This window comes from Trichomycterus rosablanca, unplaced genomic scaffold, assembly GCF_030014385.1.
Source record: "Trichomycterus rosablanca isolate fTriRos1 unplaced genomic scaffold, fTriRos1.hap1 scaffold_89, whole genome shotgun sequence".
NCBI lineage: Eukaryota > Metazoa > Chordata > Actinopteri > Siluriformes > Trichomycteridae > Trichomycterus > Trichomycterus rosablanca.
This window is the reverse complement of record NW_026947258.1, coordinates 41,182-65,784: the sequence shown is the minus strand read 5'-3', so window position 1 is coordinate 65,784 and position 24,603 is coordinate 41,182. Positions and strand designations below refer to the sequence as shown.

The 24,603-nt window shown below is 48.5% G+C and overlaps 30 non-coding genes and 6 pseudogenes across 30 annotated transcripts; all 36 read right to left on the bottom strand.

The window, feature by feature from the left end:
• Positions 1-69: 69 nt before the first annotated feature.
• Positions 70-260, bottom strand: LOC134308541 (U2 spliceosomal RNA). The gene has a single exon (XR_010010782.1). It is a non-coding gene; the product is annotated as a U2 spliceosomal RNA (small nuclear RNA).
• A 117-nt stretch (positions 261-377) lies between these two features.
• On the bottom strand, positions 378-492 carry LOC134308570 (U5 spliceosomal RNA). Its single transcript, XR_010010811.1, has one exon. It is a non-coding gene; the product is annotated as a U5 spliceosomal RNA (small nuclear RNA).
• A 379-nt stretch (positions 493-871) lies between these two features.
• On the bottom strand, positions 872-1,062 carry LOC134308529 (U2 spliceosomal RNA). The gene has a single exon (XR_010010776.1). It is a non-coding gene; the product is annotated as a U2 spliceosomal RNA (small nuclear RNA).
• Positions 1,063-1,179: 117 nt separating this feature from the next.
• Positions 1,180-1,294, bottom strand: LOC134308569 (U5 spliceosomal RNA). Its single transcript, XR_010010810.1, has one exon. It is a non-coding gene; the product is annotated as a U5 spliceosomal RNA (small nuclear RNA).
• A 369-nt stretch (positions 1,295-1,663) lies between these two features.
• On the bottom strand, positions 1,664-1,854 carry LOC134308208 (U2 spliceosomal RNA). The gene has a single exon (XR_010010483.1). It is a non-coding gene; the product is annotated as a U2 spliceosomal RNA (small nuclear RNA).
• A 117-nt stretch (positions 1,855-1,971) lies between these two features.
• LOC134308568 (U5 spliceosomal RNA) lies at positions 1,972-2,086 on the bottom strand. The gene has a single exon (XR_010010809.1). It is a non-coding gene; the product is annotated as a U5 spliceosomal RNA (small nuclear RNA).
• Positions 2,087-2,455: 369 nt separating this feature from the next.
• LOC134308711 (U2 spliceosomal RNA) lies at positions 2,456-2,646 on the bottom strand. The gene has a single exon (XR_010010944.1). It is a non-coding gene; the product is annotated as a U2 spliceosomal RNA (small nuclear RNA).
• Positions 2,647-2,763: 117 nt separating this feature from the next.
• LOC134308567 (U5 spliceosomal RNA) lies at positions 2,764-2,878 on the bottom strand. The gene has a single exon (XR_010010808.1). It is a non-coding gene; the product is annotated as a U5 spliceosomal RNA (small nuclear RNA).
• Positions 2,879-3,257: 379 nt separating this feature from the next.
• LOC134308517 (U2 spliceosomal RNA) lies at positions 3,258-3,448 on the bottom strand. The gene has a single exon (XR_010010775.1). It is a non-coding gene; the product is annotated as a U2 spliceosomal RNA (small nuclear RNA).
• Positions 3,449-3,565: 117 nt separating this feature from the next.
• Positions 3,566-3,680, bottom strand: LOC134308566 (U5 spliceosomal RNA). The gene has a single exon (XR_010010807.1). It is a non-coding gene; the product is annotated as a U5 spliceosomal RNA (small nuclear RNA).
• Positions 3,681-4,049: 369 nt separating this feature from the next.
• Positions 4,050-4,240, bottom strand: LOC134308593 (U2 spliceosomal RNA). Its single transcript, XR_010010832.1, has one exon. It is a non-coding gene; the product is annotated as a U2 spliceosomal RNA (small nuclear RNA).
• Positions 4,241-4,357: 117 nt separating this feature from the next.
• On the bottom strand, positions 4,358-4,472 carry LOC134308565 (U5 spliceosomal RNA). The gene has a single exon (XR_010010806.1). It is a non-coding gene; the product is annotated as a U5 spliceosomal RNA (small nuclear RNA).
• Positions 4,473-4,841: 369 nt separating this feature from the next.
• Positions 4,842-5,032, bottom strand: LOC134308477 (U2 spliceosomal RNA). Its single transcript, XR_010010740.1, has one exon. It is a non-coding gene; the product is annotated as a U2 spliceosomal RNA (small nuclear RNA).
• Positions 5,033-5,149: 117 nt separating this feature from the next.
• Positions 5,150-5,264, bottom strand: LOC134308564 (U5 spliceosomal RNA). Its single transcript, XR_010010805.1, has one exon. It is a non-coding gene; the product is annotated as a U5 spliceosomal RNA (small nuclear RNA).
• A 379-nt stretch (positions 5,265-5,643) lies between these two features.
• Positions 5,644-5,834, bottom strand: LOC134308272 (U2 spliceosomal RNA). The gene has a single exon (XR_010010542.1). It is a non-coding gene; the product is annotated as a U2 spliceosomal RNA (small nuclear RNA).
• A 117-nt stretch (positions 5,835-5,951) lies between these two features.
• LOC134308562 (U5 spliceosomal RNA) lies at positions 5,952-6,066 on the bottom strand. The gene has a single exon (XR_010010803.1). It is a non-coding gene; the product is annotated as a U5 spliceosomal RNA (small nuclear RNA).
• A 379-nt stretch (positions 6,067-6,445) lies between these two features.
• Positions 6,446-6,636, bottom strand: LOC134308270 (U2 spliceosomal RNA). Its single transcript, XR_010010540.1, has one exon. It is a non-coding gene; the product is annotated as a U2 spliceosomal RNA (small nuclear RNA).
• A 117-nt stretch (positions 6,637-6,753) lies between these two features.
• Positions 6,754-6,868, bottom strand: LOC134308561 (U5 spliceosomal RNA). The gene has a single exon (XR_010010802.1). It is a non-coding gene; the product is annotated as a U5 spliceosomal RNA (small nuclear RNA).
• A 379-nt stretch (positions 6,869-7,247) lies between these two features.
• LOC134308506 (U2 spliceosomal RNA) lies at positions 7,248-7,438 on the bottom strand. Its single transcript, XR_010010768.1, has one exon. It is a non-coding gene; the product is annotated as a U2 spliceosomal RNA (small nuclear RNA).
• A 117-nt stretch (positions 7,439-7,555) lies between these two features.
• On the bottom strand, positions 7,556-7,670 carry LOC134308560 (U5 spliceosomal RNA). The gene has a single exon (XR_010010801.1). It is a non-coding gene; the product is annotated as a U5 spliceosomal RNA (small nuclear RNA).
• Positions 7,671-8,039: 369 nt separating this feature from the next.
• Positions 8,040-8,230, bottom strand: LOC134308358 (U2 spliceosomal RNA). The gene has a single exon (XR_010010627.1). It is a non-coding gene; the product is annotated as a U2 spliceosomal RNA (small nuclear RNA).
• Positions 8,231-8,347: 117 nt separating this feature from the next.
• LOC134308559 (U5 spliceosomal RNA) lies at positions 8,348-8,462 on the bottom strand. Its single transcript, XR_010010800.1, has one exon. It is a non-coding gene; the product is annotated as a U5 spliceosomal RNA (small nuclear RNA).
• Positions 8,463-8,831: 369 nt separating this feature from the next.
• Positions 8,832-9,022, bottom strand: LOC134308149 (U2 spliceosomal RNA). The gene has a single exon (XR_010010427.1). It is a non-coding gene; the product is annotated as a U2 spliceosomal RNA (small nuclear RNA).
• A 117-nt stretch (positions 9,023-9,139) lies between these two features.
• Positions 9,140-9,254, bottom strand: LOC134308558 (U5 spliceosomal RNA). The gene has a single exon (XR_010010799.1). It is a non-coding gene; the product is annotated as a U5 spliceosomal RNA (small nuclear RNA).
• A 379-nt stretch (positions 9,255-9,633) lies between these two features.
• On the bottom strand, positions 9,634-9,809 carry LOC134308512 (U2 spliceosomal RNA; annotated as a pseudogene).
• Positions 9,810-14,435: 4,626 nt separating this feature from the next.
• LOC134308532 (U2 spliceosomal RNA) lies at positions 14,436-14,655 on the bottom strand (annotated as a pseudogene).
• A 117-nt stretch (positions 14,656-14,772) lies between these two features.
• On the bottom strand, positions 14,773-14,888 carry LOC134308549 (U5 spliceosomal RNA). The gene has a single exon (XR_010010790.1). It is a non-coding gene; the product is annotated as a U5 spliceosomal RNA (small nuclear RNA).
• A 354-nt stretch (positions 14,889-15,242) lies between these two features.
• On the bottom strand, positions 15,243-15,433 carry LOC134308494 (U2 spliceosomal RNA). The gene has a single exon (XR_010010757.1). It is a non-coding gene; the product is annotated as a U2 spliceosomal RNA (small nuclear RNA).
• A 1,152-nt stretch (positions 15,434-16,585) lies between these two features.
• LOC134308526 (U2 spliceosomal RNA) lies at positions 16,586-16,707 on the bottom strand (annotated as a pseudogene).
• Positions 16,708-16,824: 117 nt separating this feature from the next.
• Positions 16,825-16,940, bottom strand: LOC134308548 (U5 spliceosomal RNA). Its single transcript, XR_010010789.1, has one exon. It is a non-coding gene; the product is annotated as a U5 spliceosomal RNA (small nuclear RNA).
• Positions 16,941-17,317: 377 nt separating this feature from the next.
• Positions 17,318-17,508, bottom strand: LOC134308400 (U2 spliceosomal RNA). The gene has a single exon (XR_010010666.1). It is a non-coding gene; the product is annotated as a U2 spliceosomal RNA (small nuclear RNA).
• A 117-nt stretch (positions 17,509-17,625) lies between these two features.
• On the bottom strand, positions 17,626-17,741 carry LOC134308240 (U5 spliceosomal RNA). The gene has a single exon (XR_010010513.1). It is a non-coding gene; the product is annotated as a U5 spliceosomal RNA (small nuclear RNA).
• Positions 17,742-18,109: 368 nt separating this feature from the next.
• On the bottom strand, positions 18,110-18,285 carry LOC134308520 (U2 spliceosomal RNA; annotated as a pseudogene).
• Positions 18,286-22,911: 4,626 nt separating this feature from the next.
• Positions 22,912-23,131, bottom strand: LOC134308534 (U2 spliceosomal RNA; annotated as a pseudogene).
• Positions 23,132-23,248: 117 nt separating this feature from the next.
• On the bottom strand, positions 23,249-23,364 carry LOC134308547 (U5 spliceosomal RNA). The gene has a single exon (XR_010010788.1). It is a non-coding gene; the product is annotated as a U5 spliceosomal RNA (small nuclear RNA).
• Positions 23,365-23,732: 368 nt separating this feature from the next.
• LOC134308519 (U2 spliceosomal RNA) lies at positions 23,733-23,908 on the bottom strand (annotated as a pseudogene).
• Positions 23,909-24,603: the final 695 nt, after the last annotated feature.

Here is a 24,603-nt window from a genome sequence, read left to right as displayed (position 1 = left end):
AATCCCAACAGCTTTCCAGCAGGGGCCAGTCACCAGCATTCGTCAATTACTCTTTCGTTTGACCGTTTATGAGGGTGCACCGTGCCAGGAGGCAATGCAATACCTGGTCGATGCGTGGAGTGGACGGAGCAAGCCCCTCTTCCGACTCCCAGGCCTAAAAATCCATTTAATATATGGTCCTCGGGTAGAGGACGTATCAGATATTAAACTGATAAGAACAGATACTACACTTGATCTTAGCCAAAAGGCCGAGAAGCGATAACCTGAAATAGGCGCCGGGCCACGGGCCCTACCTTTTGAGGGTCCGGACTAGTGGACGGCGCTGACCGGCCGCCTTCACGCCCACACACCTTCTGTCATTCCACCAGCAAAAGAGCAGCTTTGCAAAGACAAAGCCTTCAAAAAATAAGTTGAACTTGTCAACGTTCCTCTCCACGGAAATCTTTAGTAAAAGGCGAAAGATTTGTACGTGAATGAAGAGAAACTCCAGCCCTGCTCGCCGGTCGCCCAGGCCTCCGTAGGCCACCGGCCGCTCAAGGAAGAGGGCTCGAGGTAGAGCGACGAAAACCTGCAGCAAAAGCGCCCTTGGGTCGTCGGGTGGGTGACGAGGCAGCACAGCCTTTGCCTGGAGAAACACAGGGTGGGGGAAAATTAAGTCTTTCGCCTTTTTTTTTTTTTTTTTTTTTTTTTTAAGTAAAATGGAGGGAAAATGAAAAAGCGGGAAAAGCGGGACTCCCTAGCGCAAAAGGACCGAGGAAACCCCGGGCCTAGGCTAGGCAAAGGTCTAAGGCGCCGTACCCCTAATCCCAACAGCTTTCCAGCAGGGGCCAGTCACCAGCATTCGTCAATTACTCTTTCGTTTGACCGTTTATGAGGGTGCACCGTGCCAGGAGGCAATGCAATACCTGGTCGATGCGTGGAGTGGACGGAGCAAGCCCCTCTTCCGACTCCCAGGCCTAAAAATCCATTTAATATATGGTCCTCGGGTAGAGGACGTATCAGATATTAAACTGATAAGAACAGATACTACACTTGATCTTAGCCAAAAGGCCGAGAAGCGATAACCTGAAATAGGCGCCGGGCCACGGGCCCTACCTTTTGAGGGTCCGGACTAGTGGACGGCGCTGACCGGCCGCCTTCACGCCCACACACCTTCTGTCATTCCACCAGCAAAAGAGCAGCTTTGCAAAGACAAAGCCTTCAAAAAATAAGTTGAACTTGTCAACGTTCCTCTCCACGGAAATCTTTAGTAAAAGGCGAAAGATTTGTACGTGAATGAAGAGAAACTCCAGCCCTGCTCGCCGGTCGCCCAGGCCTCCGTAGGCCACCGGCCGCTCAAGGAAGAGGGCTCGAGGTAGAGCGACGAAAACCTGCAGCAAAAGCGCCCTTGGGTCGTCGGGTGGGTGACGAGGCAGCACAGCCTTTGCCTGGAGAAACACAGGGAGGGGGAAAATTAAGTCTTTCGCCTTTTTTTTTTTTTTTTAAGCAAAATGGAGGGAAAATGAAAAAGCGGGAAAAGGGGGACTCCCTAGCGCAAAAGGACCGAGGAAACCCCGGGCCTAGGCTAGGCAAAGGTCTAAGGCGCCGTACCCCTAATCCCAACAGCTTTCCAGCAGGGGCCAGTCACCAGCATTCGTCAATTACTCTTTCGTTTGACCGTTTATGAGGGTGCACCGTGCCAGGAGGCAATGCAATACCTGGTCGATGCGTGGAGTGGACGGAGCAAGCCCCTCTTTCGACTCCCAGGCCTAAAAATCCATTTAATATATGGTCCTCGGATAGAGGACGTATCAGATATTAAACTGATAAGAACAGATACTACACTTGATCTTAGCCAAAAGGCCGAGAAGCGATAACCTGAAATAGGCGCCGGGCCACGGGCCCTACCTTTTGAGGGTCCGGACTAGCGGACGGCGCTGACCGGCCGCCTTCACGCCCACACACCTTCTGTCATTCCACCAGCAAAAGAGCAGCTTTGCAAAGACAAAGCCTTCAAAAAATAAGTTGAACTTGTCAACGTTCCTCTCCACGGAAATCTTTAGTAAAAGGCGAAAGATTTGTACGTGAATGAAGAGAAACTCCAGCCCTGCTCGCCAGTCGCCCGGGCCTCCGTAGGCCACCGGCCGCTCAAGGAAGAGGGCTCGAGGTAGAGCGACGAAAACCTGCAGCAAAAGCGCCCTTGGGTCGTCGGGTGGGTGACGAAGCAGCACAGCCTTTGCCTGGAGAAACACAGGGAGGGGGAAAATTAAGTCTTTCGCCTTTTTTTTTTTTTTTTAAGCAAAATGGAGGGAAAATGAAAAAGCGGGAAAAGGGGGACTCCCTAGCGCAAAAGGACCGAGGAAACCCCGGGCCTAGGCTAGGCAAAGGTCTAAGGCGCCGTACCCCTAATCCCAACAGCTTTCCAGCAGGGGCCAGTCACCAGCATTCGTCAATTACTCTTTCGTTTGACCGTTTATGAGGGTGCACCGTGCCAGGAGGCAATGCAATACCTGGTCGATGCGTGGAGTGGACGGAGCAAGCCCCTCTTTCGACTCCCAGGCCTAAAAATCCATTTAATATATGGTCCTCGGATAGAGGACGTATCAGATATTAAACTGATAAGAACAGATACTACACTTGATCTTAGCCAAAAGGCCGAGAAGCGATAACCTGAAATAGGCGCCGGGCCACGGGCCCTACCTTTTGAGGGTCCGGACTAGCGGACGGCGCTGACCGGCCGCCTTCACGCCCACACACCTTCTGTCATTCCACCAGCAAAAGAGCAGCTTTGCAAAGACAAAGCCTTCAAAAAATAAGTTGAACTTGTCAACGTTCCTCTCCACGGAAATCTTTAGTAAAAGGCGAAAGATTTGTACGTGAATGAAGAGAAACTCCAGCCCTGCTCGCCGGTCGCCCAGGCCTCCGTAGGCCACCGGCCGCTCAAGGAAGAGGGCTCGAGGTAGAGCGACGAAAACCTGCAGCAAAAGCGCCCTTGGGTCGTCGGGTGGGTGACGAGGCAGCACAGCCTTTGCCTGGAGAAACACAGGGTGGGGGAAAATTAAGTCTTTCGCCTTTTTTTTTTTTTTTTTTTTTTTTTTAAGTAAAATGGAGGGAAAATGAAAAAGCGGGAAAAGCGGGACTCCCTAGCGCAAAAGGACCGAGGAAACCCCGGGCCTAGGCTAGGCAAAGGTCTAAGGCGCCGTACCCCTAATCCCAACAGCTTTCCAGCAGGGGCCAGTCACCAGCATTCGTCAATTACTCTTTCGTTTGACCGTTTATGAGGGTGCACCGTGCCAGGAGGCAATGCAATACCTGGTCGATGCGTGGAGTGGACGGAGCAAGCCCCTCTTCCGACTCCCAGGCCTAAAAATCCATTTAATATATGGTCCTCGGGTAGAGGACGTATCAGATATTAAACTGATAAGAACAGATACTACACTTGATCTTAGCCAAAAGGCCGAGAAGCGATAACCTGAAATAGGCGCCGGGCCACGGGCCCTACCTTTTGAGGGTCCGGACTAGTGGACGGCGCTGACCGGCCGCCTTCACGCCCACACACCTTCTGTCATTCCACCAGCAAAAGAGCAGCTTTGCAAAGACAAAGCCTTCAAAAAATAAGTTGAACTTGTCAACGTTCCTCTCCACGGAAATCTTTAGTAAAAGGCGAAAGATTTGTACGTGAATGAAGAGAAACTCCAGCCCTGCTCGCCGGTCGCCCAGGCCTCCGTAGGCCACCGGCCGCTCAAGGAAGAGGGCTCGAGGTAGAGCGACGAAAACCTGCAGCAAAAGCGCCCTTGGGTCGTCGGGTGGGTGACGAGGCAGCACAGCCTTTGCCTGGAGAAACACAGGGAGGGGGAAAATTAAGTCTTTCGCCTTTTTTTTTTTTTTTTAAGCAAAATGGAGGGAAAATGAAAAAGCGGGAAAAGGGGGACTCCCTAGCGCAAAAGGACCGAGGAAACCCCGGGCCTAGGCTAGGCAAAGGTCTAAGGCACCGTACCCCTAATCCCAACAGCTTTCCAGCAGGGGCCAGTCACCAGCATTCGTCAATTACTCTTTCGTTTGACCGTTTATGAGGGTGCACCGTGCCAGGAGGCAATGCAATACCTGGTCGATGCGTGGAGTGGACGGAGCAAGCCCCTCTTTCGACTCCCAGGCCTAAAAATCCATTTAATATATGGTCCTCGGATAGAGGACGTATCAGATATTAAACTGATAAGAACAGATACTACACTTGATCTTAGCCAAAAGGCCGAGAAGCGATAACCTGAAATAGGCGCCGGGCCACGGGCCCTACCTTTTGAGGGTCCGGACTAGCGGACGGCGCTGACCGGCCGCCTTCACGCCCACACACCTTCTGTCATTCCACCAGCAAAAGAGCAGCTTTGCAAAGACAAAGCCTTCAAAAAATAAGTTGAACTTGTCAACGTTCCTCTCCACGGAAATCTTTAGTAAAAGGCGAAAGATTTGTACGTGAATGAAGAGAAACTCCAGCCCTGCTCGCCGGTCGCCCGGGCCTCCGTAGGCCACCGGCCGCTCAAGGAAGAGGGCTCGAGGTAGAGCGACGAAAACCTGCAGCAAAAGCGCCCTTGGGTCGTCGGGTGGGTGACGAAGCAGCACAGCCTTTGCCTGGAGAAACACAGGGAGGGGGAAAATTAAGTCTTTCGCCTTTTTTTTTTTTTTTTAAGCAAAATGGAGGGAAAATGAAAAAGCGGGAAAAGGGGGACTCCCTAGCGCAAAAGGACCGAGGAAACCCCGGGCCTAGGCTAGGCAAAGGTCTAAGGCGCCGTACCCCTAATCCCAACAGCTTTCCAGCAGGGGCCAGTCACCAGCATTCGTCAATTACTCTTTCGTTTGACCGTTTATGAGGGTGCACCGTGCCAGGAGGCAATGCAATACCTGGTCGATGCGTGGAGTGGACGGAGCAAGCCCCTCTTTCGACTCCCAGGCCTAAAAATCCATTTAATATATGGTCCTCGGATAGAGGACGTATCAGATATTAAACTGATAAGAACAGATACTACACTTGATCTTAGCCAAAAGGCCGAGAAGCGATAACCTGAAATAGGCGCCGGGCCACGGGCCCTACCTTTTGAGGGTCCGGACTAGCGGACGGCGCTGACCGGCCGCCTTCACGCCCACACACCTTCTGTCATTCCACCAGCAAAAGAGCAGCTTTGCAAAGACAAAGCCTTCAAAAAATAAGTTGAACTTGTCAACGTTCCTCTCCACGGAAATCTTTAGTAAAAGGCGAAAGATTTGTACGTGAATGAAGAGAAACTCCAGCCCTGCTCGCCGGTCGCCCAGGCCTCCGTAGGCCACCGGCCGCTCAAGGAAGAGGGCTCGAGGTAGAGCGACGAAAACCTGCAGCAAAAGCGCCCTTGGGTCGTCGGGTGGGTGACGAGGCAGCACAGCCTTTGCCTGGAGAAACACAGGGTGGGGGAAAATTAAGTCTTTCGCCTTTTTTTTTTTTTTTTTTTTTTTTTTAAGTAAAATGGAGGGAAAATGAAAAAGCGGGAAAAGCGGGACTCCCTAGCGCAAAAGGACCGAGGAAACCCCGGGCCTAGGCTAGGCAAAGGTCTAAGGCGCCGTACCCCTAATCCCAACAGCTTTCCAGCAGGGGCCAGTCACCAGCATTCGTCAATTACTCTTTCGTTTGACCGTTTATGAGGGTGCACCATGCCAGGAGGCAATGCAATACCTGGTCGATGCGTGGAGTGGACGGAGCAAGCCCCTCTTCCGACTCCCAGGCCTAAAAATCCATTTAATATATGGTCCTCGGGTAGAGGACGTATCAGATATTAAACTGATAAGAACAGATACTACACTTGATCTTAGCCAAAAGGCCGAGAAGCGATAACCTGAAATAGGCGCCGGGCCACGGGCCCTACCTTTTGAGGGTCCGGACTAGTGGACGGCGCTGACCGGCCGCCTTCACGCCCACACACCTTCTGTCATTCCACCAGCAAAAGAGCAGCTTTGCAAAGACAAAGCCTTCAAAAAATAAGTTGAACTTGTCAACGTTCCTCTCCACGGAAATCTTTAGTAAAAGGCGAAAGATTTGTACGTGAATGAAGAGAAACTCCAGCCCTGCTCGCCGGTCGCCCAGGCCTCCGTAGGCCACCGGCCGCTCAAGGAAGAGGGCTCGAGGTAGAGCGACGAAAACCTGCAGCAAAAGCGCCCTTGGGTCGTCGGGTGGGTGACGAGGCAGCACAGCCTTTGCCTGGAGAAACACAGGGTGGGGGAAAATTAAGTCTTTCGCCTTTTTTTTTTTTTTTTTTTTTTTTTTAAGTAAAATGGAGGGAAAATGAAAAAGCGGGAAAAGCGGGACTCCCTAGCGCAAAAGGACCGAGGAAACCCCGGGCCTAGGCTAGGCAAAGGTCTAAGGCGCCGTACCCCTAATCCCAACAGCTTTCCAGCAGGGGCCAGTCACCAGCATTCGTCAATTACTCTTTCGTTTGACCGTTTATGAGGGTGCACCATGCCAGGAGGCAATGCAATACCTGGTCGATGCGTGGAGTGGACGGAGCAAGCCCCTCTTCCGACTCCCAGGCCTAAAAATCCATTTAATATATGGTCCTCGGGTAGAGGACGTATCAGATATTAAACTGATAAGAACAGATACTACACTTGATCTTAGCCAAAAGGCCGAGAAGCGATAACCTGAAATAGGCGCCGGGCCACGGGCCCTACCTTTTGAGGGTCCGGACTAGTGGACGGCGCTGACCGGCCGCCTTCACGCCCACACACCTTCTGTCATTCCACCAGCAAAAGAGCAGCTTTGCAAAGACAAAGCCTTCAAAAAATAAGTTGAACTTGTCAACGTTCCTCTCCACGGAAATCTTTAGTAAAAGGCGAAAGATTTGTACGTGAATGAAGAGAAACTCCAGCCCTGCTCGCCGGTCGCCCAGGCCTCCGTAGGCCACCGGCCGCTCAAGGAAGAGGGCTCGAGGTAGAGCGACGAAAACCTGCAGCAAAAGCGCCCTTGGGTCGTCGGGTGGGTGACGAGGCAGCACAGCCTTTGCCTGGAGAAACACAGGGTGGGGGAAAATTAAGTCTTTCGCCTTTTTTTTTTTTTTTTTTTTTTTTTTAAGTAAAATGGAGGGAAAATGAAAAAGCGGGAAAAGCGGGACTCCCTAGCGCAAAAGGACCGAGGAAACCCCGGGCCTAGGCTAGGCAAAGGTCTAAGGCGCCGTACCCCTAATCCCAACAGCTTTCCAGCAGGGGCCAGTCACCAGCATTCGTCAATTACTCTTTCGTTTGACCGTTTATGAGGGTGCACCGTGCCAGGAGGCAATGCAATACCTGGTCGATGCGTGGAGTGGACGGAGCAAGCCCCTCTTCCGACTCCCAGGCCTAAAAATCCATTTAATATATGGTCCTCGGGTAGAGGACGTATCAGATATTAAACTGATAAGAACAGATACTACACTTGATCTTAGCCAAAAGGCCGAGAAGCGATAACCTGAAATAGGCGCCGGGCCACGGGCCCTACCTTTTGAGAGTCCGGACTAGTGGACGGCGCTGACCGGCCGCCTTCACGCCCACACACCTTCTGTCATTCCACCAGCAAAAGAGCAGCTTTGCAAAGACAAAGCCTTCAAAAAATAAGTTGAACTTGTCAACGTTCCTCTCCACGGAAATCTTTAGTAAAAGGCGAAAGATTTGTACGTGAATGAAGAGAAACTCCAGCCCTGCTCGCCGGTCGCCCAGGCCTCCGTAGGCCACCGGCCGCTCAAGGAAGAGGGCTCGAGGTAGAGCGACGAAAACCTGCAGCAAAAGCGCCCTTGGGTCGTCGGGTGGGTGACGAGGCAGCACAGCCTTTGCCTGGAGAAACACAGGGAGGGGGAAAATTAAGTCTTTCGCCTTTTTTTTTTTTTTTTAAGCAAAATGGAGGGAAAATGAAAAAGCGGGAAAAGGGGGACTCCCTAGCGCAAAAGGACCGAGGAAACCCCGGGCCTAGGCTAGGCAAAGGTCTAAGGCGCCGTACCCCTAATCCCAACAGCTTTCCAGCAGGGGCCAGTCACCAGCATTCGTCAATTACTCTTTCGTTTGACCGTTTATGAGGGTGCACCGTGCCAGGAGGCAATGCAATACCTGGTCGATGCGTGGAGTGGACGGAGCAAGCCCCTCTTTCGACTCCCAGGCCTAAAAATCCATTTAATATATGGTCCTCGGATAGAGGACGTATCAGATATTAAACTGATAAGAACAGATACTACACTTGATCTTAGCCAAAAGGCCGAGAAGCGATAACCTGAAATAGGCGCCGGGCCACGGGCCCTACCTTTTGAGGGTCCGGACTAGCGGACGGCGCTGACCGGCCGCCTTCACGCCCACACACCTTCTGTCATTCCACCAGCAAAAGAGCAGCTTTGCAAAGACAAAGCCTTCAAAAAATAAGTTGAACTTGTCAACGTTCCTCTCCACGGAAATCTTTAGTAAAAGGCGAAAGATTTGTACGTGAATGAAGAGAAACTCCAGCCCTGCTCGCCGGTCGCCCGGGCCTCCGTAGGCCACCGGCCGCTCAAGGAAGAGGGCTCGAGGTAGAGCGACGAAAACCTGCAGCAAAAGCGCCCTTGGGTCGTCGGGTGGGTGACGAAGCAGCACAGCCTTTGCCTGGAGAAACACAGGGAGGGGGAAAATTAAGTCTTTCGCCTTTTTTTTTTTTTTTTAAGCAAAATGGAGGGAAAATGAAAAAGCGGGAAAAGGGGGACTCCCTAGCGCAAAAGGACCGAGGAAACCCCGGGCCTAGGCTAGGCAAAGGTCTAAGGCGCCGTACCCCTAATCCCAACAGCTTTCCAGCAGGGGCCAGTCACCAGCATTCGTCAATTACTCTTTCGTTTGACCGTTTATGAGGGTGCACCGTGCCAGGAGGCAATGCAATACCTGGTCGATGCGTGGAGTGGACGGAGCAAGCCCCTCTTTCGACTCCCAGGCCTAAAAATCCATTTAATATATGGTCCTCGGATAGAGGACGTATCAGATATTAAACTGATAAGAACAGATACTACACTTGATCTTAGCCAAAAGGCCGAGAAGCGATAACCTGAAATAGGCGCCGGGCCACGGGCCCTACCTTTTGAGGGTCCGGACTAGCGGACGGCGCTGACCGGCCGCCTTCACGCCCACACACCTTCTGTCATTCCACCAGCAAAAGAGCAGCTTTGCAAAGACAAAGCCTTCAAAAAATAAGTTGAACTTGTCAACGTTCCTCTCCACGGAAATCTTTAGTAAAAGGCGAAAGATTTGTACGTGAATGAAGAGAAACTCCAGCCCTGCTCGCCGGTCGCCCGGGCCTCCGTAGGCCACCGGCCGCTCAAGGAAGAGGGCTCGAGGTAGAGCGACGAAAACCTGCAGCAAAAGCGCCCTTGGGTCGTCGGGTGGGTGACGAGGCAGCACAGCCTTTGCCTGGAGAAACACAGGGTGGGGGAAAATTAAGTCTTTCGCCTTTTTTTTTTTTTTTTTTTTTTTTTTAAGTAAAATGGAGGGAAAATGAAAAAGCGGGAAAAGCGGGACTCCCTAGCGCAAAAGGACCGAGGAAACCCCGGGCCTAGGCTAGGCAAAGGTCTAAGGCGCCGTACCCCTAATCCCAACAGCTTTCCAGCAGGGGCCAGTCACCAGCATTCGTCAATTACTCTTTCGTTTGACCGTTTATGAGGGTGCACCGTGCCAGGAGGCAATGCAATACCTGGTCGATGCGTGGAGTGGACGGAGCAAGCCCCTCTTCCGACTCCCAGGCCTAAAAATCCATTTAATATATGGTCCTCGGATAGAGGACGTATCAGATATTAAACTGATAAGAACAGATTTTTTTTTTTACAAAAGTTTATTTACACACGTTTTCACACAATACAAACTATTTACAGAACATTCATTTTCATTTCCTTCCCACCACCATTATCATATTCATTGTATTTATCATGTCTTTTTCATACACATCTCCCATAATCTTCCCCACTTTTCCTTCCCCTTTTCCCACCCCAAGTCCACTTCATCTTCTTTCATTCTTGTCTTAATTTCCCATTCGGCTTTCTTGACTATCCCCATCACTCCCTTTCCCTTCCCTCCCTTCACTTCCGCCTGTCTATCCTCCCATATCCCTCTCTTAACCAGGCTTATTGTTAGCCACAACATGAATCTGCTTCTCCCTTTTCCCATTCCTCCTATCCCTTTGTTTACAACCTCCCATGTTACTCTAAACCCCCTTCTTATATTATCCAACCATGTTCCCACCTTCTGCCATACTTCCCTAGCTACCTTACATTCCCAAAATACGTGTATTATTGATTCCTCCCTTCCACACCCCTCTCTCGGACACACATTTGTCTTGCTTATCCCGTGTCTGTACATTATTTCTTTTACCGGTAATTTCCTGTGTACTATTTGCCAATTTATATCTTTTAAACTGTTTTCCAGCCCCAGTGGTTGTACTCTAGTCCATACTGTCCCTGCTTCTATTCTTCTGTTGCTTTCTCTTACCTTTCTACTCCTAACCTCCTCATATAATCTTTTGTGACTTGTGCATATGTTTCTGTCTTTTCCCTCTCTATTTACCTTTAACCAGTTGGCAGCCTGCCCATAATGCCATGGCAGCTGCTCCGCCCTTGGACCTCTGTTGTCCCACTCCATTACACCCCGTGTGTGGTATGCAAAATATAATTTCAGGAAATACCATCCTGGGTGTTGTGCCTCCTGCGCTAACTCCTGCATTATGCTTGCCACATAAATGCAGTCCAATTTCAGTCCTACATCTAAAACCCCTCTCCCCCCTTCCTCTATTTTCCTGTACATTATCTCCCTTGCTACGTATTCATACTTTCCTCCCCACATAAAACGAAATACTTCCCTTTGTACCCACCTCCTTCCACTCACTGGTAGTGGGTAGATGTACGCCAGGTACATCAGAAAGGGAAGTACCTCCGCCTTAATTACCAGACTCTTCCCTATATAGGACAGTTTCCTCCCAGTCCATAGTCCTAACTTTTGTTTCATCTTTATTAACCTCTCTCCCCAATTCAACCCTGCTGCTCCCTGATTTTCAAATTTTACCCCTAAAATCTTCATTGGCCCCTCACTTACCTCCAACCCTCCCACCGAATCTTTCCTATCCTTCACTGTCCCAAAAAATTTTAACTTAGATTTTTCCCTATTCAATTTCGCCCCAGACCCCACTCCGAATTTTTCCACTATATCCAATGTTCTCTCTATGTCACTATCTATTCTACCCAAAATTGTCATGTCGTCTGCATACTGCGCTATCTTCACCCTATATCCACCTGCTCCCGGCACCAAAACCCCTACTATCTCCTTGTCCTTTCTAATCTTTTCCGCCAGCGGCTCCATGTACATTATGAATAGGAGTGGCGATAACGGACACCCCTGTAATATACCCCCCGCTGTCTCAAAACTCCTCCCTAGATACCCGTTCATACTTACTCTGCTGTATGTCCTCCTGTACACTGTTTTAACCCATCTGACCAGTTTTTCTCCCATCCCCATCTTTTCCATGACTCTAAACAAAAATTCCCTGTCCACTCTGTCGAACGCCTTTGATTGGTCCAGGCTTGCTATCATCAATGGCAGCTTCCGGTCTCCTGACCACGCCACCACGTCCCTGATGAGCTGTAGATTCCACCTTGTGCTTCTACCCTCTATTCCACATGTCTGGTCTACATGTATGACATGTGGCAGTGCCTTCCTCAACCTACCTGCCAATATTTTCGCCATTATTTTACTGTCCACCCCCAACATCGATAATGGCCTATAGTTATCTAGATTTTCCCTTTCCCCCTTTTTGTATATTGGCGTCACTACCCCTGTCGCCATTGTTCCTTTGATTTCCCCTTCCTCCAGTATTTTGTTAAACACTTCTGTTAGGTCTCCGCTTACCACTTCATTAAACCTTTTATAAAACTCTCCGGGTATACCATCTATCCCTGGTACTTTCCCTTTTTTCAGGCTTTTTATTGCCTCCTTCACCTCCTCCTCCCTTATGCTTTTATTTATTTCCTGCTTTATGTCCCTAGGCACCTCCTTTTCTAGTTCTTTTATAAATGCATCTCCTACTTCTACCTCCACTTCCCTCTCCCTAAAATACCTCCTATAATACTCTGTCCCTACCTGTAACATCTCCTCATTTTGTACTTTTAGCTGTCCCTGCTCGTCCCTTATTCCCTCTATCCCTCTCTCTTCTCTTCTTTCTCTAGCTTTCCCTATCCAATATGTATCTACTCTTTCCCCTCTCTCCCTAAACTCCTGTCCTGCCATTAACATATACTTCTCTGCTCTTCCCTCATATATCTTCCTTATCTGTCCCTGCACTATTTCTACTCTATCTCTGTCAACCTCCTTCCCTTCATTCTCTTTCTCCTTCTCCTTCGCTAGTTCCCCCCACATTTTCCTTAAATTCCCCTTTTCCTCCATTATCCTCTCCCTGCTCTTCCATATCCCCCACTGCTTTATCCTTTTCTTTGCTATCTCCCACCACTCTATACTTCCCTCACATAGCCCTTTTAATCCCCTAACCCCTTCCCAAAACTCTCTAAAATCCTCTTCTATCCCCCTTTTCTCTAATATTTTTACATTTAATTTCCAGTATCCTGTCCCATATTTTCTTCCTCCCACTTTTACCTCAGCCATCACCAGGTCATGGTCGGAAAAGTTCACACTTCTTGTTTCCCCTGCCACCACTTCCATACTTCTGCTCACGAGAATCCCATCCAATCTACTTTCATCCCCCCTTGTATTCCTCCATGTTGGTCCTTCCATTCCCCTTCCTACCTTCCTTCCTATGTCCACTAACTTATGTGTTTTAATTATGTCTGCAATTATTCCTGTTGCTTCGTCTCCTGCTCCCGCCAGATTAATATTAAAGTCCCCTCCCATAACCAAAAAATTACTTGTTGCACCTAATAGCTTGGCATCCTCGTAAAAAACCCTTTTGTCTTTTAAATGTTGTGGTCCGTATATATTCAAAATCCTCATCTTTACACCCCCCCAACTTAAATCCACTCCAACCATCCTCCCCACTTCACCACCTATAACTTGTTTTAAGTTCATACCCCATCCCTTAAACAGAATCCCAACTCCACTGGAGTGTACCCCCCTATGGACCACACTGATTTCCCCCTCCCCCAGTCCTTTTGGAATCTTTCAATGTCCTTCAAGTCCTTTAGGTGCGCTTCCTGAATAAAACAAATGTCCAAACTTAAATCTTCTATAAAACTAAAAACCAAACTTCTTTTCTTCGTGTTTCTCAGCCCTCTGGCGTTGAACGTCCCTATTTTTAGTGTCCTTTCCATTTAGTTTTCCTTTTATTTCTTTTCCTTCCCACTAGTCTCTTCATCGCCCCCTTGAGTACTTCTTTGGTTTTCTGACCCTGTTGAACAGTCCATACTCACCCCTTCCTCTTCTGAGCATGTTGTGTGTATTGTCTGCATAGTCTCATTTAAATTCCTAAGCAGTTCTTCATATATTTGCTCCTCCTCTCCTTCCTCATCCTCTACCACTTGGCTCCAACTTAGCCCTTCAGGGCGTGTTCTCCTGACTGGGCTGTCCCCCAGCTCATCTTCAGGAAACGGACGTTTGCCACCCACTGTTTGTTCCACCTCACCACCGGGAGTGCTGCCTTCCTCCTGTCTTACCTGTACCTCTTCTTTCTTCTTCTTTCCCTTTCCTTCGTTCAGCTCTTTGGTTTTCTTTGTCTTTGTTCCCGCTGTTTTCTCTGTTGTTTGTGTTCCTGCCTCCGGTTTCTCTTTATCCCTTCCAGGCTCTTCCTCTTGTGTTGTTCCTTGCTCCTTCTCTTTCTCTCCTGAGCTTGTGGCTTCCATCTGTGTCTCCATTTCCCCCTCGATGAAATCAGTGTTGAACAGGTCGGCAAATGTTCGCCTTTTCCTCGGGCAGTTCTTGTACAAGTGGTCCTCCTTGTCACATAGGCTGCATTTCTTAGGCATCTTGCACTCTGCTGCTCCATGCTCCTCCGACCCACAGTTCCGGCACCTCTGCCTATCACATGTTGCCCCTATGTGCCCAGCTCCTCCACATTTTCGGCAGGTCAATGGCTGTCCTTGATAAAATAGGAACCCTCTATGTGGTCCTATAGCAAACGACCCTGGTGGCTGTGCCACTCCTCCTGGTGCTCCCGGCTCTGGTCTGAACTGCACCCTGTATCTCCGTCGCCCATTCCAAATCCCATACCTGTTTGTCTGTTTCTCTCCACCTTCCACTTTAAGGCAGTACCTTTGCAGGTATTGTCTAATGTCCTCCTCCTCCACGAATGGGTTGTACATGTGTACCGTTAGGTTCACCGTCTCCCAGATAAACAGGGCTCTCACCATCAGTCCTTCTAGGTCTCTATGCTCCTTCTGTCTTTCCCATGCTGCTAAGAACTCTTGGCACGCTGGCATATTATTAAAAGTTATGTCCATGAATCCCGTGTTAGAAAAATCTTGCAGGCAGTAAATTTCAATGGCCTCCAGCTTAAACAGCTTTTTCAAAACTCTTTGAACCAGATGTTCCACCGTTAGCTTCGTTCTCTGTTCGTTTCTCGTCACTTCAACTCTCACTGAATTTTTAAGCCGCGTCACTCGGACCGGCCCTCTCGCATCGTTTCCCGCCATCCGTCTCTAATAAGAACAGATACTACACTTGATCTTAGCCAAAAGGCCGAGAAGCGATAACCTGAAATAGGCGCCGGGCCACGGGCCCTACCTTTTGAGGGTCCGGACTAGTGGACGGCGCTGACCGGCCGCCTTCACGCCCACACACCTTCTGTCATTCCACCAGCAAAAGAGCAGCTTTGCAAAGACAAAGCCTTCAAAAAATAAGTTGAACTTATCAACGTTCCTCTCCACGGAAATCTTTAGTAAAAGGCGAAAGATTTGTACGTGAATGAAGAGAAACTCCAGCCCTGCTCGCCGGTCGCCCGGGCCTCCGTAGGCCACCGGCCGCTCAAGGAAGAGGGCTCGAGGTAGAGCGACGAAAACCTGCAGCAAAAGCGCCCTTGGGTCGTCGGGTGGGTGACGAGGCAGCACAGCCTTTGCCTGGAGAAACACAGGGAGGGGGAAAATTAAGTCTTTCGCCTTTTTTTTTTTTTTTTTTTTTTTTTTTTAAGTAAAATGGAGGGAAAATGAAAAAGCGGGTAAAGGGGGACTCCCTAGCGCAAAAGGACCGAGGAAACCCAGGGCCGTACCCCTAATCCCAACAGCTTTCCAGCAGGGGCCAGTCACCAGCATTCGTCAATTACTCTTTCGTTTGACCGTTTATGAGGGTGCACCGTGCCAGGAGGCAATGCAATACCTGGTCGATGCGTGGAGTGGACGGAGCAAGCCCCTCTTCCGACTCCCAGGCCTAAAAATCCATTTAATATATGGTCCTCGGGTAGAGGACGTATCAGATATTAAACTGATAAGAACAGATACTACACTTGATCTTAGCCAAAAGGCCGAGAAGCGATAACCTGAAATAGGCGCCGGGCCACGGGCCCTACCTTTTGAGGGTCCGGACTAGAGGACCATTGTCTGGTCCTTTCTTCACCACCTCTCTTCTGAGTCGCTCCCACTTGGACCCCCACAGGAAATAAAAAACCGCTCTCTCCACCTGTAAAATAAAAGGTCTGGGGGGACTAAAAACAGAACACAACAATAAAAGCAAAGGTAAAATCGCAGATTTAAATATTAAAACTTTGCCTTCGATTGTCATTCGTCTCAGTCCCCAAAACCCCAGTCGTTGCCTGACTTTCCCTAACACGTCAGTCCAGTTACCCCGTCCACCTCCCTCTCTGTCAAATTTAATGCCTAAAATTTTAATATCAGTTTCTATAAAATCCACGTCCAGGTCGGTTTGTATGTCTCCCCACGGCCCAAAGAGCTGGGCCTCGGACTTGCTCCGATTGAGCTTAGCGCCCGAGGCCCGTCCGTACCAGTCAGTCAAGTCCAATGCTCTCTGGGCCGCTAAAACGTCCGAACATAAAAGCGTAACGTCGTCCATGTATAATGTACAGGTCGCCGTCAGTCCGCCTGGCAGGTCAAATCCTCTGATCCATTTATCCCTTCTCAAGATCTGCGCCAGCGGCTCAATACAAGCCGCGAACAGGAGTGGGGATAACGGACACCCCTGACGAACGCCAGAGCGAATATTGATCGCTTTTGTCAGGTGCCCATTAACAAGAACTTTGCTGTTGATGTCTTTATACAGCAATCCCACCCACTCTAGAAACCTCCCTGGGAAACCCATCTTTTGCAGTACCTGAAACAGGTACTGGTGCGAGACCCGATCAAAAGCTTTCTCAAAATCTAAATTTAGGACTAATAATCGAATGTTTCTGTCTCTCGCAAAACAGATGACGTCTCGGATCAGCACTAGGCTGTCCGTGATCCTCCTTCCTGGGACGGCGCAGACTTGATCCGGGTGGATCACGTCCTCCAAAACTGTTGACATTCGTCGTGATAAAAGTTTGCTAAAAAGCTTACAGTCAAAATTTAAAAGAGTAATAGGTCTCCAGTTTCTTAAGTCTGTCTTGTCACCTTTTTTGTGCAATAAAGAAACTATCCCTACCCTAAAACTGTCTGGAAGTCGGTCCAGTCTTTCAAATTCTTTAAAAACAGTCAAGAGGTCCGTAGCTAAAATGTCCCAAAATGTTGTATAAAATTCCACGGGGAGTCCATCCTCTCCCGGAGCTGATAAGAACAGATACTACACTTGATCTTAGCCAAAAGGCCGAGAAGCGATAACCTGAAATAGGCGCCGGGCCACGGGCCCTACCTTTTGAGGGTCCGGACTAGTGGACGGCGCTGACCGGCCGCCTTCACGCCCACACACCTTCTGTCATTCCACCAGCAAAAGAGCAGCTTTGCAAAGACAAAGCCTTCAAAAAATAAGTTGAACTTATCAACGTTCCTCTCCACGGAAATCTTTAGTAAAAGGCGAAAGATTTGTACGTGAATGAAGAGAAACTCCAGCCCTGCTCGCCGGTCGCCCGGGCCTCCGTAGGCCACCGGCCGCTCAAGGAAGAGGGCTCGAGGTAGAGCGACGAAAACCTGCAGCAAAAGCGCCCTTGGGTCGTCGGGTGGGTGACGAAGCAGCACAGCCTTTGCCTGGAGAAACACAGGGAGGGGGAAAATTAAGTCTTTCGCCTTTTTTTTTTTTTTTTTTTTTTTTTAAGTAAAATGGAGGGAAAATGAAAAAGCGGGAAAAGGGGGACTCCCTAGCGCAAAAGGACCGAGGAAACCCCGGGCCTAGGCTAGGCAAAGGTCTAAGGCGCCGTACCCCTAATCCCAACAGCTTTCCAGCAGGGGCCAGTCACCAGCATTCGTCAATTACTCTTTCGTTTGACCGTTTATGAGGGTGCACCGTGCCAGGAGGCAATGCAATACCTGGTCGATGCGTGGAGTGGACGGAGCAAGCCCCTCTTCCGACTCCCAGGCCTAAAAATCCATTTAATATATGGTCCTCGGATAGAGGACGTATCAGATATTAAACTGATAAGAACAGATACTACACTTGATCTTAGCCAAAAGGCCGAGAAGCGATAACCTGAAATAGGCGCCGGGCCACGGGCCCTACCTTTTGAGGGTCCGGACTAGCGGACGGCGCTGACCGGCCGCCTTCACGCCCACACACCTTCTGTCATTCCACCAGCAAAAGAGCAGCTTTGCAAAGACAAAGCCTTCAAAAAATAAGTTGAACTTGTCAACGTTCCTCTCCACGGAAATCTTTAGTAAAAGGCGAAAGATTTGTACGTGAATGAAGAGAAACTCCAACCCTGCTCGCCGGTCGCCCGGGCCTCCGTAGGCCACCGGCCGCTCAAGGAAGAGGGCTCGAGGTAGAGCGACGAAAACCTGCAGCAAAAGCGCCCTTGGGTCGTCGGGTGGGTGACGAAGCAGCACAGCCTTTGCCTGGAGAAACACAGGGAGGGGGAAAATTAAGTCTTTCGCCTTTTTTTTTTTTTTTTAAGTAAAATGGAGGGAAAATGAAAAAGCGGGAAAAGGGGGACTCCCTAGCGCAAAAGGACCGAGGAAACCCCGGGCCTAGGCTAGGCAAAGGTCTAAGGCGCCGTACCCCTAATCCCAACAGCTTTCCAGCAGGGGCCAGTCACCAGCATTCGTCAATTACTCTTTCGTTTGACCGTTTATGAGGGTGCACCGTGCCAGGAGGCAATGCAATACCTGGTCGATGCGTGGAGTGGACGGAGCACGCCCCTCTTCCGACTCCCAGGCCTAAAAATCCATTTAATATATGGTCCTCGGATAGAGGACGTATCAGATATTAAACTGATAAGAACAGATTTTTTTTTTTACAAAAGTTTATTTACACACGTTTTCACACAATACAAACTATTTACAGAACATTCATTTTCATTTCCTTCCCACCACCATTATCATATTCATTGTATTTATCATGTCTTTTTCATACACATCTCCCATAATCTTCCCCACTTTTCCTTCCCCTTTTCCCACCCCAAGTCCACTTCATCTTCTTTCATTCTTGTCTTAATTTCCCATTCGGCTTTCTTGACTATCCCCATCACTCCCTTTCCCTTCCCTCCCTTCACTTCCGCCTGTCTATCCTCCCATATCCCTCTCTTAACCAGGCTTATTGTTAGCCACAACATGAATCTGCTTCTCCCTTTTCCCATTCCTCCTATCCCTTTGTTTACAACCTCCCATGTTACTCTAAACCCCCTTCTTATATTATCCAACCATGTTCCCACCTTCTGCCATACTTCCCTAGCTACCTTACATTCCCAAAATACGTGTATTATTGATTCCTCCCTTCCACACCCCTCTCTCGGACACACATTTGTCTTGCTTATCCCGTGTCTGTACATTATTTCTTTTACCGGTAATTTCCTGTGTACTATTTGCCAATTTATATCTTTTAAACTGTTTTCCAGCCCCAGTGGTTGTACTCTAGTCCATACTGTCCCTGCTTCTATTCTTCTGTTGCTTTCTCTTACCTTTCTACTCCTAACCTCCTCATATAATCTTTTGTGACTTGTGCATATGTTTCTGTCTTTTCCCTCTCTATTTACCTTTAACCAGTTGGCAGCCTGCCCATAATGCCATGGCAGCTGCTCCGCCCTTGGACCTCTGTTGTCCCACTCCATTACACCCCGTGTGTGGTATGCAAAATATAATTTCAGGAAATACCATCCTGGGTGTTGTGCCTCCTGCGCTAACTCCTGCATTATGCTTGCCACATAAATGCAGTCCAATTTCAGTCCTACATCTAAAACCCCTCTCCCCCCTTCCTCTATTTTCCTGTACATTATCTCCCTTGCTACGTATTCATACTTTCCTCCCCACATAAAACGAAATACTTCCCTTTGTACCCACCTCCTTCCACTCACTGGTAGTGGGTAGATGTACGCCAGGTACATCAGAAAGGGAAGTACCTCCGCCTTAATTACCAGACTCTTCCCTATATAGGACAGTTTCCTCCCAGTCCATAGTCCTAACTTTTGTTTCATCTTTATTAACCTCTCTCCCCAATTCAACCCTGCTGCTCCCTGATTTTCAAATTTTACCCCTAAAATCTTCATTGGCCCCTCACTTACCTCCAACCCTCCCACCGAATCTTTCCTATCCTTCACTGTCCCAAAAAATTTTAACTTAGATTTTTCCCTATTCAATTTCGCCCCAGACCCCACTCCGAATTTTTCCACTATATCCAATGTTCTCTCTATGTCACTATCTATTCTACCCAAAATTGTCATGTCGTCTGCATACTGCGCTATCTTCACCCTATATCCACCTGCTCCCGGCACCAAAACCCCTACTATCTCCTTGTCCTTTCTAATCTTTTCCGCCAGCGGCTCCATGTACATTATGAATAGGAGTGGCGATAACGGACACCCCTGTAATATACCCCCCGCTGTCTCAAAACTCCTCCCTAGATACCCGTTCATACTTACTCTGCTGTATGTCCTCCTGTACACTGTTTTAACCCATCTGACCAGTTTTTCTCCCATCCCCATCTTTTCCATGACTCTAAACAAAAATTCCCTGTCCACTCTGTCGAACGCCTTTGATTGGTCCAGGCTTGCTATCATCAATGGCAGCTTCCGGTCTCCTGACCACGCCACCACGTCCCTGATGAGCTGTAGATTCCACCTTGTGCTTCTACCCTCTATTCCACATGTCTGGTCTACATGTATGACATGTGGCAGTGCCTTCCTCAACCTACCTGCCAATATTTTCGCCATTATTTTACTGTCCACCCCCAACATCGATAATGGCCTATAGTTATCTAGATTTTCCCTTTCCCCCTTTTTGTATATTGGCGTCACTACCCCTGTCGCCATTGTTCCTTTGATTTCCCCTTCCTCCAGTATTTTGTTAAACACTTCTGTTAGGTCTCCGCTTACCACTTCATTAAACCTTTTATAAAACTCTCCGGGTATACCATCTATCCCTGGTACTTTCCCTTTTTTCAGGCTTTTTATTGCCTCCTTCACCTCCTCCTCCCTTATGCTTTTATTTATTTCCTGCTTTATGTCCCTAGGCACCTCCTTTTCTAGTTCTTTTATAAATGCATCTCCTACTTCTACCTCCACTTCCCTCTCCCTAAAATACCTCCTATAATACTCTGTCCCTACCTGTAACATCTCCTCATTTTGTACTTTTAGCTGTCCCTGCTCGTCCCTTATTCCCTCTATCCCTCTCTCTTCTCTTCTTTCTCTAGCTTTCCCTATCCAATATGTATCTACTCTTTCCCCTCTCTCCCTAAACTCCTGTCCTGCCATTAACATATACTTCTCTGCTCTTCCCTCATATATCTTCCTTATCTGTCCCTGCACTATTTCTACTCTATCTCTGTCAACCTCCTTCCCTTCATTCTCTTTCTCCTTCTCCTTCGCTAGTTCCCCCCACATTTTCCTTAAATTCCCCTTTTCCTCCATTATCCTCTCCCTGCTCTTCCATATCCCCCACTGCTTTATCCTTTTCTTTGCTATCTCCCACCACTCTATACTTCCCTCACATAGCCCTTTTAATCCCCTAACCCCTTCCCAAAACTCTCTAAAATCCTCTTCTATCCCCCTTTTCTCTAATATTTTTACATTTAATTTCCAGTATCCTGTCCCATATTTTCTTCCTCCCACTTTTACCTCAGCCATCACCAGGTCATGGTCGGAAAAGTTCACACTTCTTGTTTCCCCTGCCACCACTTCCATACTTCTGCTCACGAGAATCCCATCCAATCTACTTTCATCCCCCCTTGTATTCCTCCATGTTGGTCCTTCCATTCCCCTTCCTACCTTCCTTCCTATGTCCACTAACTTATGTGTTTTAATTATGTCTGCAATTATTCCTGTTGCTTCGTCTCCTGCTCCCGCCAGATTAATATTAAAGTCCCCTCCCATAACCAAAAAATTACTTGTTGCACCTAATAGCTTGGCATCCTCGTAAAAAACCCTTTTGTCTTTTAAATGTTGTGGTCCGTATATATTCAAAATCCTCATCTTTACACCCCCCCAACTTAAATCCACTCCAACCATCCTCCCCACTTCACCACCTATAACTTGTTTTAAGTTCATACCCCATCCCTTAAACAGAATCCCAACTCCACTGGAGTGTACCCCCCTATGGACCACACTGATTTCCCCCTCCCCCAGTCCTTTTGGAATCTTTCAATGTCCTTCAAGTCCTTTAGGTGCGCTTCCTGAATAAAACAAATGTCCAAACTTAAATCTTCTATAAAACTAAAAACCAAACTTCTTTTCTTCGTGTTTCTCAGCCCTCTGGCGTTGAACGTCCCTATTTTTAGTGTCCTTTCCATTTAGTTTTCCTTTTATTTCTTTTCCTTCCCACTAGTCTCTTCATCGCCCCCTTGAGTACTTCTTTGGTTTTCTGACCCTGTTGAACAGTCCATACTCACCCCTTCCTCTTCTGAGCATGTTGTGTGTATTGTCTGCATAGTCTCATTTAAATTCCTAAGCAGTTCTTCATATATTTGCTCCTCCTCTCCTTCCTCATCCTCTACCACTTGGCTCCAACTTAGCCCTTCAGGGCGTGTTCTCCTGACTGGGCTGTCCCCCAGCTCATCTTCAGGAAACGGACGTTTGCCACCCACTGTTTGTTCCACCTCACCACCGGGAGTGCTGCCTTCCTCCTGTCTTACCTGTACCTCTTCTTTCTTCTTCTTTCCCTTTCCTTCGTTCAGCTCTTTGGTTTTCTTTGTCTTTGTTCCCGCTGTTTTCTCTGTTGTTTGTGTTCCTGCCTCCGGTTTCTCTTTATCCCTTCCAGGCTCTTCCTCTTGTGTTGTTCCTTGCTCCTTCTCTTTCTCTCCTGAGCTTGTGGCTTCCATCTGTGTCTCCATTTCCCCCTCGATGAAATCAGTGTTGAACAGGTCGGCAAATGTTCGCCTTTTCCTCGGGCAGTTCTTGTACAAGTGGTCCTCCTTGTCACATAGGCTGCATTTCTTAGGCATCTTGCACTCTGCTGCTCCATGCTCCTCCGACCCACAGTTCCGGCACCTCTGCCTATCACATGTTGCCCCTATGTGCCCAGCTCCTCCACATTTTCGGCAGGTCAATGGCTGTCCTTGATAAAATAGGAACCCTCTATGTGGTCCTATAGCAAACGACCCTGGTGGCTGTGCCACTCCTCCTGGTGCTCCCGGCTCTGGTCTGAACTGCACCCTGTATCTCCGTCGCCCATTCCAAATCCCATACCTGTTTGTCTGTTTCTCTCCACCTTCCACTTTAAGGCAGTACCTTTGCAGGTATTGTCTAATGTCCTCCTCCTCCACGAATGGGTTGTACATGTGTACCGTTAGGTTCACCGTCTCCCAGATAAACAGGGCTCTCACCATCAGTCCTTCTAGGTCTCTATGCTCCTTCTGTCTTTCCCATGCTGCTAAGAACTCTTGGCATGCTGGCATATTATTAAAAGTTATGTCCATGAATCCCGTGTTAGAAAAATCTTGCAGGCAGTAAATTTCAGTGGCCTCCAGCTTAAACAGCTTTTTCAAAACTCTTTGAACCAGATGTTCCACCGTTAGCTTCGCTCTCTGTTCGTTTCTCGTCACTTCAACTCTCACTGAATTTTTAAGCCGCGTCACTCGGACCGGCCCTCTCGCATCGTTTCCCGCCATCCGTCTCTAATAAGAACAGATACTACACTTGATCTTAGCCAAAAGGCCGAGAAGCGATAACCTGAAATAGGCGCCGGGCCACGGGCCCTACCTTTTGAGGGTCCGGACTAGTGGACGGCGCTGACCGGCCGCCTTCACGCCCACACACCTTCTGTCATTCCACCAGCAAAAGAGCAGCTTTGCAAAGACAAAGCCTTCAAAAAATAAGTTGAACTTATCAACGTTCCTCTCCACGGAAATCTTTAGTAAAAGGCGAAAGATTTGTACGTGAATGAAGAGAAACTCCAGCCCTGCTCGCCGGTCGCCCGGGCCTCCGTAGGCCACCGGCCGCTCAAGGAAGAGGGCTCGAGGTAGAGCGACGAAAACCTGCAGCAAAAGCGCCCTTGGGTCGTCGGGTGGGTGACGAAGCAGCACAGCCTTTGCCTGGAGAAACACAGGGAGGGGGAAAATTAAGTCTTTCGCCTTTTTTTTTTTTTTTTAAGTAAAATGGAGGGAAAATGAAAAAGCGGGAAAAGGGGGACTCCCTAGCGCAAAAGGACCGAGGAAACCCCGGGCCTAGGCTAGGCAAAGGTCTAAGGCGCCGTACCCCTAATCCCAACAGCTTTCCAGCAGGGGCCAGTCACCAGCATTCGTCAATTACTCTTTCGTTTGACCGTTTATGAGGGTGCACCGTGCCAGGAGGCAATGCAATACCTGGTCGATGCGTGGAGTGGACGGAGCACGCCCCTCTTCCGACTCCCAGGCCTAAAAATCCATTTAATATATGGTCCTCGGATAGAGGACGTATCAGATATTAAACTGATAAGAACAGATTTTTTTTTTTACAAAAGTTTATTTACACACGTTTTCACACAATACAAACTATTTACAGAACATTCATTTTCATTTCCTTCCCACCACCATTATCATATTCATTGTATTTATCATGTCTTTTTCATACACATCTCCCATAATCTTCCCCACTTTTCCTTCCCCTTTTCCCACCCCAAGTCCACTTCATCTTCTTTCATTCTTGTCTTAATTTCCCATTCGGCTTTCTTGACTATCCCCATCACTCCCTTTCCCTTCCCTCCCTTCACTTCCGCCTGTCTATCCTCCCATATCCCTCTCTTAACCAGGCTTATTGTTAGCCACAACATGAATCTGCTTCTCCCTTTTCCCATTCCTCCTATCCCTTTGTTTACAACCTCCCATGTTACTCTAAACCCCCTTCTTATATTATCCAACCATGTTCCCACCTTCTGCCATACTTCCCTAGCTACCTTACATTCCCAAAATACGTGTATTATTGATTCCTCCCTTCCACACCCCTCTCTCGGACACACATTTGTCTTGCTTATCCCGTGTCTGTACATTATTTCTTTTACCGGTAATTTCCTGTGTACTATTTGCCAATTTATATCTTTTAAACTGTTTTCCAGCCCCAGTGGTTGTACTCTAGTCCATACTGTCCCTGCTTCTATTCTTCTGTTGCTTTCTCTTACCTTTCTACTCCTAACCTCCTCATATAATCTTTTGTGACTTGTGCAT